Source organism: Colobus angolensis, unplaced genomic scaffold (genome assembly GCF_000951035.1).
Source record: "Colobus angolensis palliatus isolate OR3802 unplaced genomic scaffold, Cang.pa_1.0 Scaffold211, whole genome shotgun sequence".
NCBI classification, from domain to species: domain Eukaryota; kingdom Metazoa; phylum Chordata; class Mammalia; order Primates; family Cercopithecidae; genus Colobus; species Colobus angolensis.
The window spans coordinates 1,780,897-1,798,408 of record NW_012115278.1 but is presented as its reverse complement, the minus strand read 5'-3'; the positions used below and the strand labels follow the sequence as shown (position 1 = coordinate 1,798,408).

The window sequence follows — 17,512 nt, the reverse complement described above, 5'->3', positions numbered from 1 at the left end:
TAACAAACAAGCCCCAAATTTAAATGATGAATGCAATAAAACTTTATTTCTGGCTACAAGAACTCGCTGTGTTCACTGGTGGTTGGAAGTGGTTTCCACGCAGTGACTCAGGGATCCACTCTTTTTCCATCTGTGGTGCTGGCTCCTCCTCCAGCCTCAGAATCCTCTGCATTCAGGCAGCGGACTAGCAGAGTGGGAAACACTTGCCAGTTGTCTAAGCACCTGGGCCTGGAATTAAGACTCACCCCTTATCCATCCATGGCTCCACTGAGAGAGAAACATCTGGGAAAGACCACCTCTGCCTGGGCAGCCGATTCCCAGCAAAACTGCTCAGCACAGCAGGAGAAAGCCAGCCACTCTGTTCATTTGTCAGAAAGGTGAATGGCCTTGTTCTGGTGTAGGAGAAGCAGACCAGGATTTAGAGGCCTCGGGGTTCCCAAGTCCCCACTGTTTGCTACTGCCCAGAGTTGGCCCCCAGACTGACTCCTTTAAGACATGGCCATCACGGGGCTCCTGGCCATGGGCAACGCTGAACTGAAATTTCTAGATTGAAGGTGCACCTTCCTATTTTGATAGATAATTGTCAGGTTGCTCCTGCCCCAAAGGGGCTGTACCTATTGTCATTGTCTGAGATTGTGGCCTCACTTCCTCCCTAATGCTGGATATTTCAGCACTGCTTTAAATTGTGTTGCTATGGTACCAGCAAGGTTGAGCTGGCTCCACCCCCCTTTGCTGACCAATCAGAGCCCCTCTCCTCTAAATCCTCTATTCACAGCCTCGGCCCCTGCTGTGGGTTCTGCTTGAATGCTTCCATTCAGTCGTGCGGTAAGGATAGTCACCTTTTCCTATCAAAAATATTTCAAATATTTTCTCCCAGCCTAGGGCTGACTGTTGCATTGTTTACGGTGATTTCATCCTACAAACGTTTGAAATACTTAAGAATTATTTTATTTTATCATATAGACCTTTGAAATTCTTAGAGCTGAAATTAAGATTCTCGTAACCCCTCCATCCTTCTATGCTTTTTGCTTAGGACGGTTCTGCCGGCTGCAGTGCTGCTGTGCCTTAAGCTGTGTCTAACACAGGTATTTTCAAAGCAGTATTACGTCGTGTTCAGTGTATGCACAGCAGTTCCGGAACCATACTAGTTTTGCAAAAATTTCTTTAAATGGAATTGCTTGATCATAGGCATGTTTAGGAAATCCTGACAATCTCCCTCTGATCAAGCTTTACAAGTTTCTAGAAAATTCCTTTTCTCCACATGCTTGCCAGTACCTGACATTTCCAGACTTTTGCTTGTTGGCCAAATGCTGGCTGTGAATCAGTGAGGCTGAGATCTTTCTCAAATGCCTTTTAGCCGTGGGCTTCCTCTCCATGAAGGGCCTGGTCTCATTAAGTTCTCACTTTTATGTGGCAGTGATTGTCTTATTATCATTCATGTGTAGTTTCTGATCTATATCATATCAGCCTCTCTTTTTTTTTTCTTTTATGGGTTTTAAATGTTTATCTGCCATTCAGCAGTTTAGTTTTTTACTTTTTTTTTTTTTTGGCCATGGAAGTGTTGTTGCCGTAGTGCAGTTAGTGGGTTCTTCCCTTATGATTTGAGGTGTTTTGTTTTTATTTTTGTTTTAATAATGTAAGGCCATCCCTAAACAAGATGAAAAAACAAAAAAAACTTTCAAGTTCAGGGATACATGTGCAGGACGCACAGGTTTGATACATAGGCAAACTTGTGTCATGGGGGGTTGTTGTCCGGATTATTTCATCTCCCAGGTACTAAGCCTATCACCTATTAGTTATTTTTCCTGATCCTGTCCCTCCTCCACCCTCCACCCTCCCATAGATTCCATGTGTGTCGTTGCCCTCTATGTGTCCATGTGTTCCCATCATTTAGCTCCCACTTGTAAGTGAGAACATGCGGTGTTTGGTTTTCTGTTCCCTGCATCAGTTTGCTGAGGCTCAAGAACTCCAGCTCCAACCACGTGCTGCAAAGGGCAGGCTCTCTGAACAAGATCTTAAAGCCAGCCGTTTCGGAAGGCCTGTTGCTCCAAAACATGTCCTATGAGTTATTCGGGGTTTCATCCATTCGGGCTTGGTTCACGAAATTAGAATTAATTTAACTAATTCAACATTTCAGTTAACACGGCCTGACTGGCAGAGTGGCGTCTAACGGCAGGCGCGGCTTGGCGCCCGGGCCAGGCCCGCGCGGCTCAGTTCTTCAGACCCTCTGTTTTCAGCCCTTCAAATCCTGCTCTTTCCAAATCGCACGGAGGAGCTTTCTGGAAACTGAGGCCGGGCTGCAGGCTCCTAAGGACCGGGGCCTGAGGAGGTCTGGGGTGGCCTCCGCGAACCGGGGTGCGACGGGTTGGGGACCTCCGCGCAGAGCGCGGCTGAAGAAACCGGCAGTACCGGGAGCCACAGCGCCAAACCCCACCTCCGCCTTTTGAGGAGCCCCGCGCGGTCAGCAAGGGGTCAGCGCCAAAGCCCGCGCAGGCGCAGACAGGGCTTTGTTGTCAGAGGCGGGGCAGAACGCGGAGGGAAGGGCAGGCGGAAATGATTCAATTGGTTTAGAATTCAACGCTTTGCTGTCATCTCCCACATGGTCTAGCGGTTAGGATTCCTGGTTTTCACCCAGGCGGCCCGGGTTCGACTCCCGGTGTGGGAATGCGAGGTTTTTCTTTTTTCCTTTCTTTGGAACATAGTGAAACTCGTAAATTTATAAGCCTTAGCAAGAAGCTTAAAAACACGACTGTGAAAAGCGACATAATCCTTAAGGGTGTGTGGAGACCTGAAAACTCTCCTCGTAGTTCACAAACGCCCCCCAAAACGGGCTGTGTAATCAGCATTGCTGTGTTTGCATACCAAATTTTCACAACAAATAATGATAATATTTAGGTGTCAAATCTTACAAAGGAATTCTTACGTTCTAGGCAATTCACTGTTCTCTATGCCCTCAGTGAGTGTTTCCAGCCTGCAGATAGCGAGATGGTGAACAGGATGGAGGGACAGAAAGCAGCATGGAAGATCCCAGCCACAGGAGCCTCCCTCTGAAGTTGTTTGAGGACTGAGAAGGGAGGGCAGGTGCTTCCTGAAGCAGGAGTCACTAGGGCTGGGATATAAAGAAGTGAGAGGTCTGCAAGTGGAAATATAGCTTCAGTAGAGGTTTGCACAGGGATGTAGAGGGCAAGGACAGACACCAGATCCCATTCACCAAGTCAGCTTTCACAGAAGTTGGGGAAACTGAGGCACGGGATCAGCCTCTGGATAGAATCACACATGTGGCTAAGTTGAGGTCAACACTCGTAGCGAGTACACATTTTCAGAGGTGGAAAGCTCTTGAAACTTTCTTGGCTTCTAAGTCATTTCCCGAATGGGATTAAAATATCGCTTTCCGTGCTTAGGCCTGCATTCTCTTAACCATAATATAAGCCTGAGTGAGTAGTGGAGAGCTGACCGCTTCCAGAACAGTCAGGGCCATCTCCTTCAAAAGTTATATTGTTTGAAACAATCCTTGTGCCATTCACTTGGACTAACCAAATTGTGACTACTCCCAATGTTGATGCTTCAGCCTAATTCGGACAATCAAAATCAAAATCAACATCAGTCTAGAAAGCATGAACATGGACTAGTGAGAGCCTGAACCATTCATAAACCAACAGCATGAGTTGCAGACAGAGATACGATTTTATGTGGGGGAGAAGTTGTACTATTCATGCAGAGATAGTCACTTCTATTCCTTGACTGAATTTTGATTCTATGCTCTCAGTTTGTACTGCAGGCAATATAAGATTTGGCCCAAAATATCATCTGAATCATTGTAATATTTGCATTAGACTTTTCTATTACGTGATATATGACAATTGTTTTAAGACTGAGTTCTGAAAAGCTTCTCCTGTAAATATCTCTCACACTAGTTGCCGTCTGAGACATATTTACAGCGGATGATTTACAGAACTCAATCTTAAAAGACTGTGTAGTGGGAGTGGGAACTCCCCATTCCTGATTCCATTACGCAACTCCAGGGTACCATTGACTTTGGCCAGAACTACCTTGTCAGCCGCATCCAGAGTTGGCTTCAGGGACAGCTATAGATGGTACTTTTTATCTTTTGAAGAAGTGGATGAAAATGTTTCATGTGTTTTGTATAACTCCAGCAGGCTACTCTGAGCATTGTATTGTACAGAAATGACACTCAGGTGGAAGGCTGGGAGTGGATGCCAAGTAGCCAAAAGGTTGGACTGCTATGGTCATCTTCTTGTTTGCTTGTGTCCTCTTTTGTGTCTTTTATAGCCTTCTCCTTTTTGAGGAGCCTGGATCTCTGCAAACCCTGTTTCCCAGACTCCCTTTCCAGTAGACATCGGGTTAGCACCTGCCTCGGGGAGGTTCTGTTGGAGGATTAGAATATATCAAGCAGAGTCCCTGATGGCTGCCTGCAACTGTGGAATCCAGTGGCACTGGACATTCTGACAGGGGTTGTCATCAGCTGAGAACCCCTAGCAATGGCAGTAGTGGGCAGCTGTGGGCTCCAGGAGCCTGGAAGCTTCAGCAGAGCATAAGTGGATTTGACAGTGGTGTCTTCCCAGTGGCAATGGCAGTGCCTAACAGTGGTCTTGCAGGGCAAGTTTCTACCTGCAGGTAATACCATCCTCCCTTTTTGTTCTTTCAACCCTAAGTGAATGGTGGCACCTGCGGTTACTAATATCTGAACAATCTAATTGTTAGCCCCTTTTGCTCCTCTAGCTCCTCAAAAAATAATTAGCAACCAATTTCCTCTGTTCGATTTACCTGTTTGAAGTATCTGTTTTCCTGGCTTCAGACCAACCTATACAAGTGTCATTTTTGTGTAATTGTCATCTACCACTATGCACTCAGCCTTACTGACTTTTGGGAGAGGGAGGGTGTGCACAACTTATTCTATGTGTCAGAGAAGTTTCTCAGGGAAATGGTATTTCAGCTGAGACCTGAAGGATGAGTTAGCAAGGTGAGGGGGGTTGTAAATGTGCATCAGTCAATTTATTCTCCAGATCTGTTTGTCTTTTGCACAGGTCAAGTGGACAAGTGAATAACTGGGCAGACGATAGGAAAACTTCTGTTCTTTCAAGTCTTTGTTGGTGGCACGAATCTCTCTGATTCCCCCTGGGATGCAGGATCACTTTGGGTTTACCATTTTGGTAAGAAGGGGGAAGTTCTGGAAACACCATTTGTCTTTTCTCACCATAGTAGTCCTCATTCCAAGATTCCGAGAGCACTACAATAATGTCAGTTGCCAAATATGTATATTTGAGTTGTACATAATGGAATTAGGTTGGTCTGCAACCCACAGGAACCATGCTGAGATCGGTTTAGGCCAAAATATCATTTACTTACTAAGCTCCAAGGAACCTCACAAAATTATTGGAAGAGCAGGAGGAATAAATAACAATAAAAATTCTGAGCTTCCTACTTGCAGCAAGGGATTGAAGCAGTGCCACATCAAAATCAGTGTAAATTAACGGAACAAATGACCACAGGTCCTCTGGACAATGGGCAAGGGGGACCTTTACAACATATTCCTGTTGCAGTGTCGAAGGGCCATTCTTCAAGTAGGCCGAGTCTCCCCTTCCTCCAGTGGAACTTTGGACTGTGAGCTGACTCAGTTCTTGGTACTGGATGACACAAAACATCTCAATTCCAGTAAATCAAGTCATGTTTCTGGCCACTAGATCTAGTTTTAAAACTGCATAGACCACTCAAGCATACCAGCTCAGATCTATAATCCCAGCACTTTGGGAAGCTGAGGTGGGAGGATTCCTTGAGGCCAGGGGTTCAGGGCTGCAATGAGCTATGATTGGGCCACAGCACTCCAGCCTGGGCGACAGAGCAAGATCCTTTCTCTTAAAAAATAAGAAATCAAATCAAATAAAATTGTATATTTCAAACAATCATTCGGTATTCCACTCATTTATTTCATTCTTAGGACATCACTGCCAAAGATCCCTGCTGCGCCCATTTTTCCCTGGTGGTTTTGCTGTATCTAATACTTAGACCCTGCCACTCTGAGATTCCATGATTCCCAGTGAATCAGGAAGCACTGTGGATTTTCTCACCAACCTGGCTTATGGAAGATTGCTACAAAAGAGTTTTCAAGCATCTGGTTCTCTCCTCACCCATGCATTTCTCAATACTTAAATGAAGAAAGTCTGGTCCCATCTGGGAACCGCAGTGAATGGGCAGGTTTGTGGGCCATACTTGATAAATCCCACTCCAATGTAACTATTTGCCTAAGTCTTTAAGAGTGTTAGTCTACCTCACACCATGGGTGTACAACACTGCAACCTCAATGAACGTGGCCACGTTAAGTCCAGGTTTCAGTCAACTAACAAGGCAAGTTGGGAGGTAGAGCTACTTCCCAACCCTCAAACTAACATGTGGAATCTGTTTTGATAATGACCTAATTCAATGTTATCTTCTTTTTCCTTGGTCTAGCAATCTTAGGATCCATTTCCTTACATCTTCTTTAACTTCCTTCTAATATAAATTGGCACACTGTTATCACTCTTTCAATGCTATCTCATGCTGGGTTAGATTTTATACTTGATCTCCTAATTTCAGGTCCGGGAACCTTGACAGATGGTGAGGATAGATCTGGTAGAGAATTGACATCCTTTTCAACTGCTATGGGGAGGCACTTATTGAGTCCCTCAGTGTGCCCATTGTGATCTGTGAATTAGCAGCCGTGGTGTCACCTAGGAGCTTGCTAGAAGTGCAGAATCTCAGGCCACTCTCAAGGCCTAGCGAGTCAAAATGTTGAGTTTGACAAGATCCTCAGGTGATTCTTATGCACGTCAAGGTCTGAAAAGCACTGATCAAGGCTTCAAGCGAGAGAAGACGATCTTTCTCAGACAGAGGAAGGGGAGGCCGCTTCTACTGGCAAAAAAGCTCAAGGAAATTTGGGGCTTCATAATTCTCAGCTTCTTCTGACCCAACTGAAATATCCTCATTCCATTTCTTGGAGGTCCCATTCTTTCTAAATTAGTGCCCTGACTTTCACTTAAGTGATATGGAAAGGCTGTGATTCTAACTTATATTGAATTCTGTGACTTGCAGAATCAAATTATGGGACTGATTTTCAACTGTATCTCTTATTTCTTGCAGCTAACAAAGGACAATGGATTATCTGAGAGCCATCACAAGATCTCTAGTCCTCTGATCATACATTGAGCTGAGAATTTAAGCATTTCTGTAAACTCTCGAGTGCGGTCAGAAATAGCCAGCCCCCCATCAAATGGTTTATTGTAGCCAACTCTTAGTTCCAGTACCTTAACTTTCAGAGACTTTTATCCTACATAATGCCAAATTATAATTTAAATAAATATTTGGCCGGGTGCAGTGGCTCATGCCTATAATCCCAGCACTTTGTGAGGCTGAAGTGGGGGGATCACCTGAGGTCAACAGTTCAAGACCAGCCTGGCCAACATGGTGAAACCCTGTCTGTACTCCAGATACAAAAATTAGCCAGGCATGGTGGCGGGTGCCTATAATTCCAGCTACTCAGGAGGCTGAGGCAGGAGAATCACTTGAACCTGGGAGGTGGAGGTTGCAGTGAGCCAAGATCACACTACGGCACTCCAGCTTGGGCAACAGAGTGAGACTCCCTCTCAAAATTAATTATTTAATTAATTAATATTTGCCACTACATATGTGAAATACCAGTATCTCATTTTCCACAGATAATGAGGTCGTTACTGTATTTATGCCCAAGGAAAGATAAACAATCTCAACTTTTTCATCACTGGGAGTCTGTTCCCTGAGAGCAGTGTTGCTTACAAGAGCTGTATCCATGGATGTCTCACTAGAAAAGCAGAATGCACTTTATTTATTTATTTTATTTTTTATTGGTGGGACAGAGTCTCACGCTGTCACCCAGGCTGGAGTGCAGTGGCAGGATCTCGGCTCACTGCAGCCTCCGCCTCCTGGGTTCAAGCTATTCTCCTGCATCAGCCTCCCGAATAGCTGGGACTACGGGCACTTGCCACCACATCTGGCTAATTTTTGTATTTTCAGTAGAAATGGGGTTTCACCATGTTGACCAGTCTGGTCTCGAACTCCCGAACTCAAGTGATTCACTCACCTCAGCCTCCCAAAGTGCTGGGATTACAGGTGTGAGCCACTGCGCCAGGCTAGAATACACTTTAGGTATTTCTAGTAGAAGAAGTGACCAAAGAGCAAAGAGGGAGGAAGTGGCACTGGCAGCACTGGGGAGCATCTCACCACTGACATGTTAGGGCCTGCAGATAATACTGCTGGACATGCCCAGGCTGCTGATGTTGCAGTCGCTCAGCTGCTTGTGATGGCCACCGTGACAGTATGCCACTCACTACACACCATCTCAGCTTCTGGAACTGCTGAATCTCATGGGCAGCTCTGGCGACTTCTGCTGGAAATACCAAAGATACCAGAACCTGGAGTCAATCACTACTCTAGAAAAGAGAAGGAAAAAAATTGTCTCTTCCTCCTACCTTCCAACCTCCTGTCAATTATCCCAAGGGCTAAATTGACAGTGCCTGCAATTGACGTAACCTAATCAGGAGCCAGCTGGTCAGATGACCTGGAAATATTTGTAAGATTACACCTCCCTGAAATACAGAGCAGAGGAAGCAAGCTCAACATGTATCGTACTTTTTGTTACTACTTGTTTATCTGCTGGTCTTCTCTGAAACTGTAAGTTATTGGTTTTGAGCTTATGTAACGAACTATTCCCAAAATATACTGCTTAAAACAAAACAAAACAAAAAACATTGTTCTGCTTATGATTAAGGAAGGGCTCAGCAGTATGGTTTGCTGCTGTTTCCCACAAAATTTGCCACGGTCACTCACTTGGCTGGATTCAGCTGGTAGTTGGATGGAGCTGACCCTAGTACCTCACCATGTGGCATCTTGTTATCCAGCACTCCTCCACATGCCATAGAGTGTGTCTCTGGGTAGTTGCACTCCTTACATGGTGGCTGGTTTCCAAAAGGAAGAAAGCGGAATTTTCACTTTTCTTAAAAAGGTAGTCTCAGAACTGGCCTAGTGTGACTTATGCTATATTCTATTGGTCAACACATTCCCAGACCAGCCCAGTTTCTGGTTGGAGAAACCGACTTTATCTCTCAATAGAGAAGGGGCATATGCTTGCACAGAGAGGAAGAATGATGTTGGCCATCCTCAAGACAAGCTACCACATCTATGCAGGTCATTGACTTGTTTACCAGTCTCTTCCAAGCCTAACTCTCTACCTAGCTCGTTTTAAGTGTACAGTGAACATTTGTTGAAAGGACAAATAAATGAAGGTTTGGAAACATTTCTTCTGCGGAAGGAATAGCCTGCCTTCTAGCAGGCAGTGACATCCGCAGAACTTATCCACTTTTCCTTGTTGCTTTGGCTACTAGGAAGTTGAGTGCTAAAAGTTTAGTGCCCAAGCACAATAACAATATTACTCATAGCTTCTCAGTATTGTCTCTTCCTGTCCTCTCTCTGGGCTCTGATCTCCCTGTCATGCTTTGTCTGTGAGCGCACTGTGCAGATATGAACAAAGGCTTTATTTGCCGCCTCAGTAAAGGAAGCTTTATTTTTGTTGATAAAGCAAAATGCTTATAAATAACAAAAAAGGAATTGACCTTTTATTGAAGCTTTCTTTATTAAAATATATGAGTTCCTCTTAAGGCTCTCTGCGGGAAGAGCAATGCAACTGAAATTGTCTTGTGGTATATAATCTAAAGTGGGAGAGAATTGGATGTGACCCATTTTTCTAATATTTGCGTAAAGTGCAAAAACCCTAGGTACTCATTGACTGATTCATCTTTATGATTTGCATATCATACTTTTCCTTATAGACCTATACTTATTTCACTGTTTTTTTGTTTTTTTGTTTTGTTTTGTTTTTGAGATGGAGTCTCACTCTGTCACCAGACTGGAGTGCAGTGGTGTGATATCGGCTCACTGCAAGCTCAGCCTCCTGGGTTCACGCCATTCTCCTGCCTCAGCCTCCCCAGTAGCTGGGACTACAGACACCTGCCACCACGCCCGGCTAGTTTTTTGCATTTTTAGTAGAGGTGGGGTTTCACCATATTAGCCAGAGTGGTCTCGATCTCATGACCTCGTGATTCACCCGCCTCGGCCTCCCAAAGTGCTGGGGTTACAGCCGTGAGCCACCACGCCTGGCCTGTTTGGGTTTTTTTTTATAAAAATAAGTCATTCATGACAATGTATTAGCAATTCCTACGAATTATTTAGAAAAGGAGTTAATATTATATTCACAGTAAGATGTAAATAAGTATACAGGAAATATACTACCCAAGAGAGGATGCAAAAGCAAAAACATACCCTGAGGGCTAAATTCTGAAATTCATGGCCTCATCGCCACACTGTTTTTGACTTTGACTACACAGGAGCAAAACCCTGAAAGTACACATTCTCTTTCAGAAGGGCTAGGTAGATGGTGGGAATCTCAGTGAACATGCTCTGTTCTCTGAGTTTAATATAACCAGAGATGGTTATCAATTACAATGAAGCTAAATGCTCACAATAATGCTTACTGTAGGTAAGACGAAAAGCTCATCCAAGAAGCATGGAATGACTGTATTCTAATTGTTCAGCACTATCAGTGTGCGGACAGCCCAAAGAAATGACCCAATTCTTACTCTCCAGGATGTTTTTGCAAAGTGTAGTTATTAGAGGAAAGAAAAGTTAAAATATTAATAATGCATACATTAATTTGGTATTTCACCCACACCCATACAGGAAAACCTAAGAGAATCTATTGTTTTCATTTTTTACTCATAATTAATATCTTATCAATCATGGTATTCCACTGAGTGGATCTTCTAAAGGGCTCCCTGCAATTTCCTCCTCCTCTTTCTCACTATCATGGCCTCAGTTCTGCCTCCAAAACATCCCGCCTACAAAATCATCAGCCTTCTTTTGGGTTTCTCCAACATTCAGGGAGAATTTGGGTTGGAAGGGGGTCATGTGGCAGCCCCTGACACATCCTTTCTGATTTTCCACTGCTGTATCTATGAAGACTCCTTAAACAGAAACATCATGGCCAGAAGCTATGACTCTTTATAGACTCCAGCATGTACTTTTATCTCTGATGACTACACACCAAGCATCATGCAAGCATGATCAACAGGCTGGGTGATGCCATCAGAGATGGAGTCTGTACCCCTACAGCAGGTATTGAGATGACAGCCACAGGATAATTGGCTCTCCTCTGCCCCCATCTTCTCTCCTCTTCACCTCTCTGTGCCTCCTTCCCGCAGCCACCACTTGCATTTAAATTAAAGGCACATGACCTACACTAGAGCAGTCATCTCTCAACAGCAGGGCAGGACTGCACGAGAGGGAGACATCACCCTCTGGAGGGGGCATGATCAAAGTGACTGGTGGTATTTTCAGGTACACCTTCCTGGATCTTCCAATATTTTCATAATCTATCAGTATTTAATATTATTCTGTTTTAGCACTTGCCCTCATTTTGTCTACTGCTGTCTGGAACAAGTCTGAATTTGTCTGTTGATTTTGTTGTAAAAATTGTACAGATTATGTTATCAACTATTTTTAAACGTTCTTAGGAAGAGAACAAAATGTAAAACAAAAAATGTTAATGAAAATCTCTGAACAGTAGTTACAGATGACTTTCAAGTTCTTCTCTATACTTTTCTGTATTTCTGAATGCTGTTCAATGAACAAGTATCATTTTCTAGACTCAGAAAAGGTTATGCTAACAAATTAGCCTTCTTCCTCCCTCTTCCTCCCTCCCTTCTCATGAGGTATCAGGGCAAGAGTGGGATGTGAGAACAGCATCCAGGTAGAGGGTGGGCCATCATGGGGTTTGGTGAAGGGAGTTTCTTCTTGGAGGAGTGGCCAAGCATGGAGCATAGAGATCAAGCAGCATTAGGAAGGCAGCTATGCCTGGAAGGGAGAAAACAGTGGCAGAGATAGAAGACTGATCCATAGTGGAGGATTGAACGCATCAGTACGTATATCAAGGATAATGGGAAATAGGTTTCTTACTCTTACATAAGAGAGTTACAAATATGAGAAAGGGAAAAACTATAAAGAACTCTGTAGATTTGGATTGGTATTGGAAGTACTGGTGTGAACTCCTGGTTTTTAATACGGATAAATACAAAGATGATGGATGTAAGATAGATAGTCTAATGATAGAGAGATAGATAACAGATGATAGATAGATGATATAGACTGATAGATGATAGACAGAGACATTAATAAAGATGTGAATGTGTATGTACATACATTTGTTCCCTAGCTCTGTCCCCTGAGAGAGCTTGAGAACATTAGCACCCTAGTACCAGCAAGCACAGCTAGTGCCCATGGGTAGTGAAAAATTTGGCCCTGCCCAAAGAAAAGTTCTGGTCTTTGTCCCCCCGCTTCTGAGAGGCAATCTCTGGGTCCCTGGAATATGATGCCTGGTAAGATTGTGTCTAGTTTCCTGGGGTCCTTGGGTCATGCTGGATAGCCTAGCAATGTGCTTTAGGGCAGGCACTCTCCACATCCGTATACTCAACGTAGGGCTGGCCATGCTAGAAAAACAACAATGTGGCTTCGGGTGAGAGCTTTTGGTCAAACAATATTAATCTATTTGGAGACTGAAATTAGCCACATGGGCCATAAATCAATTGATCATGCCTGCTTTAAGCTCCTATAGAAACTGTGGACATTGAGGCTCAGGTGAGCTTCCCTTGCAGGCACTACTCTTGAGTACTGTCATACACAGATGCCAGTTCAGCAACAGATCCTGATTGCGTGAAAAGAGGAAAGTAGGAGTTCTGTACAGATAGCTACGTGGCTGTGAAAAAACTGTATTAAAGTGTGTTAACACTATTTTTGGTGTTAGACAGTTGATGTTTCTTCCTCTGTTTCTACTACTTATATTTTCTAAATTTTCATAGTATGTATTAATTTCAGAATCTGAAATACACACATGGAAGGACTAGAGGTTCCCCATTAGCTGCAGAGTCAAGGCCTCCTGGGATGCACATGGCCCCATGAACTACATGCTTACAGCTCCCCAGCCCCTGCTTGTCCTGTTCCTCTGCACACACCTGCATTACAGCCATGCCTCATTTCTCAGATTCAGGGATATCCTGTTCCGGTTTGTGACTCTTTGCTCTACAACAATCTCCTCTCTTTTCTGCCTCGTTAACACTTGCTTCTTAAGCTCCCATTCACGTTTTATTTTCTGCTGGAAAATTGTCCTGAAGCCCCCAGTTCTGAGAGTCCTCCATCTTCCCATATTCTACCACACATATACCTTTGTTACAGCGTGTTTCCTCTGACGTCTTATGGTATTGATTGCTCATGCTGACCTTTAGATGTCAAAACTTTGGAAGCAGGTTCTAGATCTTACTGCCTTTGTGTTACCCACACCTACCCAGTCATTGACACAAGGCCAGTCCCTAAACTGTTGACGAATGATGGGTGAACTAACATATTTATAATTCAGTGAAACTCAGCTAAAGTCACTGAGACAGGCAGATTTTGCTTCATTTATTCATTCCTTCATTTACAAAAATGTACTGAGCCCCTTTCATGTGCCAAGAAATGAGTTAAGAGAAAAGGTGTTTTCTTTGCCTCCAGGAGCTCACAGTCTAAAAGGCGAGATGAGCTATTAACCATTAACATAGGACATGGCGAGTGTGTACAAAGACAGCAGCGTGGGGCGATGGAATCACATAGGCGCACACCTAACCCATCCCGGAGGTGGGGGATTGAAGCACACATAGCCAGCACATGGAAGCCCACAGAAGCCAGGCCTGGAGTGGATGGTGTGAATGCAGGGCCTTGGGAGGGTGAAGGCCTGGGTCTTTATCTCAGCTTCATGTGTGGTGGACATGTTGTCTCCTTATATTGTCCTCGATTTCCACAACTGTAGGAAGAGTATGTGTCTCTTCTTTTCCATACGTATCAAAAGTAATTGTCTGTTGTCTCCTGTAGACATTGCCTGCGCGTTTTTATCTGTACATACCTGGGTGCGGGGGCTACTGGGCCTCTTGACATGTGGTGTTAAGAACTGACAATAACCAGAGAATCTCCTGCTGAAAGAAATAGGTTACCAAAGGAAAAAAATATATATATTCATCCTACATAGCAGACATTAAAACACTTAACAAAACCCACCAGCAATAAAAACGATGTATTAAGGTTTTTGAAGCCAGTGGTATTTTTGATGTTACACGACTGCCTTCCTTGGTGGTGACTGCTGTATTTTTTGGCCTTGCTTTGATCGCGGCTGCTGGAGACAGCTGTTTCTATGCTCCCCGAAAGCGTATGGCACCGACATTCGTCATGTGGTTTTGGATAGCCGCCATCCGTCATCTCCTCTCCCGGTGAGTTTCACTCTCCCATCGCTCTCTGCATTCTCTGATCAGTTATCCCAGTGTGGGAAAAACAAATCTGCAAGCCAGCCTCCTGATTTACCACATTAATCTATTATTCAATAATAACGTTCCTTACAGAGCTGCATTAATTAAAAGCAAGTACGACAAGAAAACTGTCACTTCGAGTGTCATTTGTCACAACAACCTGATGTTCTTTTCTTTCTGTCATTTTTAGAACTTTGGTTGCCATGGTAACCCATAGCAGCTTTTATATATAGCATCACTTATATTCAGTTAGTTTATTTTATTTCATTTTTTGGTACCTTCAAGAAGACAGGCTGTTTTCTTCCTCCTTTTAACAAAGCTCATAACGTGGTGGAATAATCAGGCCTAATGATAGGTTAATCCACAAAGGAATATCACATGTTAAATGAAAAATTATTATTCTACATCTGTATATTAAAATTCTCTGTTTAAAAAATAAACTCTCTAAGAAGAAGCAAGTCCAGGTTTCGTCTCCTAGGTACTGGCTCATTAGAAGTTCGTAGCCCTGGGATGCAATTAGTATCCTACAAAACAGCAGGCAAGCAAAACAACCGCAGATTCGAGGGAAATCCAGGTATGCGTAACAAGCAGCGCTCAGCTTCCAGCTGGCCTTTGTGCCTCTCTGGAGTTGTGGGGCTCCCTGGCCCTGCCCAGGCTTCTTCCGGAGCACTCAATGCTTGCTACCCACCCCCAGGGGCCAACTCCAACGTGTGCTGAGAGCAAAGCCTTCCTGGAGCTGGCAGTCAGAAAACGTAGGCTTCCGCAAGGTACAGATAGCTTTCTAGAAGAGTCCACACTACTTGCCAAGCAGGGAGAGACTGAGTGGGAAGCAGCACAGGCAGTAATGTGTCTGAATGTGGTATCCAAGCCAGCCCATCCTGTGTCCACAGGCCATTCTCAATTTTCCCCTAAGCCCCTTCACCTTCTAATCCTGCAGTCTCATTATTTCCAAGCTCATCCGAGTCTCTTTTCATTTTGCGTTACCTTCTAATTGTAAGCCCCTGGCCTGAGCTGATCCGTCTTTTTTCTCCCATTCAAATCCTACTATCCTAAAACAATCCAAGTCCTGTTTCCCTGGTGACTCTTAACACTTCAGCTCTTGGCAACCTTTTAATTTCTTTCTTAATCTTCATTTCCCTGAGGGACTGCACCACTCAGCAATTAAATATATGCCCACATTTCATTTAATTTGACATATACTTATTGGGCATTTACTATATGCCAAGCCTTTTATGAGGCACTGTGGGAAAAAAAGACGAACAAATTGAGGTTCAGATTCAAGAGATTTTAGTATAGTGGGAAAAAAGCAACATGAGAACAAGGTAATTCCAGTATAATTTAGTAAAAAAGACTTTCACAATGCAGACAAATGTATAAGCTGTATGTAAAAATATCTGGAGTTTCCTGGAGAAAATCATCCCTGAAATGAGTCTTTAAAGACAAGAAATATTTACTAAGCTCAGAAAGAGGACAAGGGCATTCCAGGCAAGGGAACTGCATGGGTAGCGATCCAAAGGCTGGGGATGTCAGAGGCTCCACAGACAATGCAGCAGGCATTGCAAGAAAACAACAAGAAGGAAGGAGGAAGCTAGGGACAGGAAGGAGGAAGCTAGGGACAGGAAGGAGGAAGCTAGGGACAGGAACCATGTACTAAAGATTCTTGCTCATCTTAAACAAGAACTTGGGCCTTATTTGCACAACAGGAAAGAGCCATTGAAAGGTCTTAGGCTTGGGAATGACACGTTTGAATTTGTTTTTAGGTTGGAAGGCTGTATACTCCTGAATCCATCAATGTTTCCTAGTATCCTGTTATATTAAGCTTATTTCTTCTATTAGGTAGAATTTGGAAATATCATTCTTGTTTAACTTCTTTTTATATCTAGCACAATGTAGAATATAGTAAGGACTCTAGAAATATATGAATCTTCCAAGAACCACTCTTCCTAATTTTCTGTGACTTACTCAGATAGCCGCAAGAGTGGACTTTTACACAAAAGTCCTAGATACACGATGAACGGAAACAGCTCACTGTCAAAAACATCTAATGTGGATTGATCGAAATGTTTGGGATGCAGCAAAAGCAGTGCTCGGAGGGAAATTTAGAGTTGCAAACGCTTCCATTAAAAAAAGAGAAAGACCGCAAATCAATGACCTAAATTTATACCTTGAGGAAATAAAGAAGCATACTAAACTTAAAGCCAGCAGAAGAGAAAGAAAAAATGAATATTACAGCAGAGAAAACTTAAATAGAAAATAGAAAAATAATTGCTAAAATCAAGAAAACCAAAACCTGGTTATTTGAAAAGGTCAACAAAATTGGCCAACCTTTAGCTATGTTAAATAAATAAATAAATAAATAAATAAATAAATAAATAAATAAATAAATAAGAGAGAGAAAAAGAAGACTGAAATTACTAAAATTAGGAGTGAGAAAAAGTACATTGTGTCTGGCCTTACAGAAATGAAAAGGATTATAAGAGAGTAATGAACACTTTTACAACAAATTGCATAACCTATCTGAAGTGGGAAAATTCCTAGGAGCACAAAAACTACCAAAAGCAACTCAAGAAGAATTAGATAATCTGAAAGTACCTATAACAAGTAAAAATATCAAATCAATAATATAAAACCTCCCAACAAAGAAAAACCCAGGACCAGGTGACTTCTCAAGTGAATTCTACCAAACATTTAAAGAAGAATTAACATCAGTAATTTTCAAAAACTTGCAAAAAATAAAGGAGGAAATACTTTCTAAGGCGTTTGATGAGGCCAACATTAGCCCTGATACCATAGCCGCACAAAAATATCACAAGAAAACTATAAATCAAAACACCTTATGAATATAGATGCAAAAGTTGACAAAATACTGGCAAACTGAATCCAACACTATATTAAAGAGATTATGCTTTGTGACCAAGTAGGATTTATTGTAGGAGTTCAAGAGTGGCTCATGTAAAAATTAACCCGTTTATGCCTGAGGTTGCAATTTTTTGAAATTTTGCCATCAGATTTTGGCGATGATTTTAGCAGTAGGATATAAATAACTCCAAATGCTTAGCATCCCAATAATGGAACACTAGGCATAGATTGCTAATATGTCATAT

At 43.0% G+C, this 17,512-nt stretch overlaps 1 non-coding gene across 1 annotated transcript; it reads left to right on the top strand.

The window, feature by feature from the left end:
- Positions 1-2,593: 2,593 nt before the first annotated feature.
- Positions 2,594-2,665, top strand: TRNAE-UUC. Its single transcript has one exon. It is a non-coding gene; the product is annotated as a tRNA-Glu (tRNA).
- Positions 2,666-17,512: the final 14,847 nt, after the last annotated feature.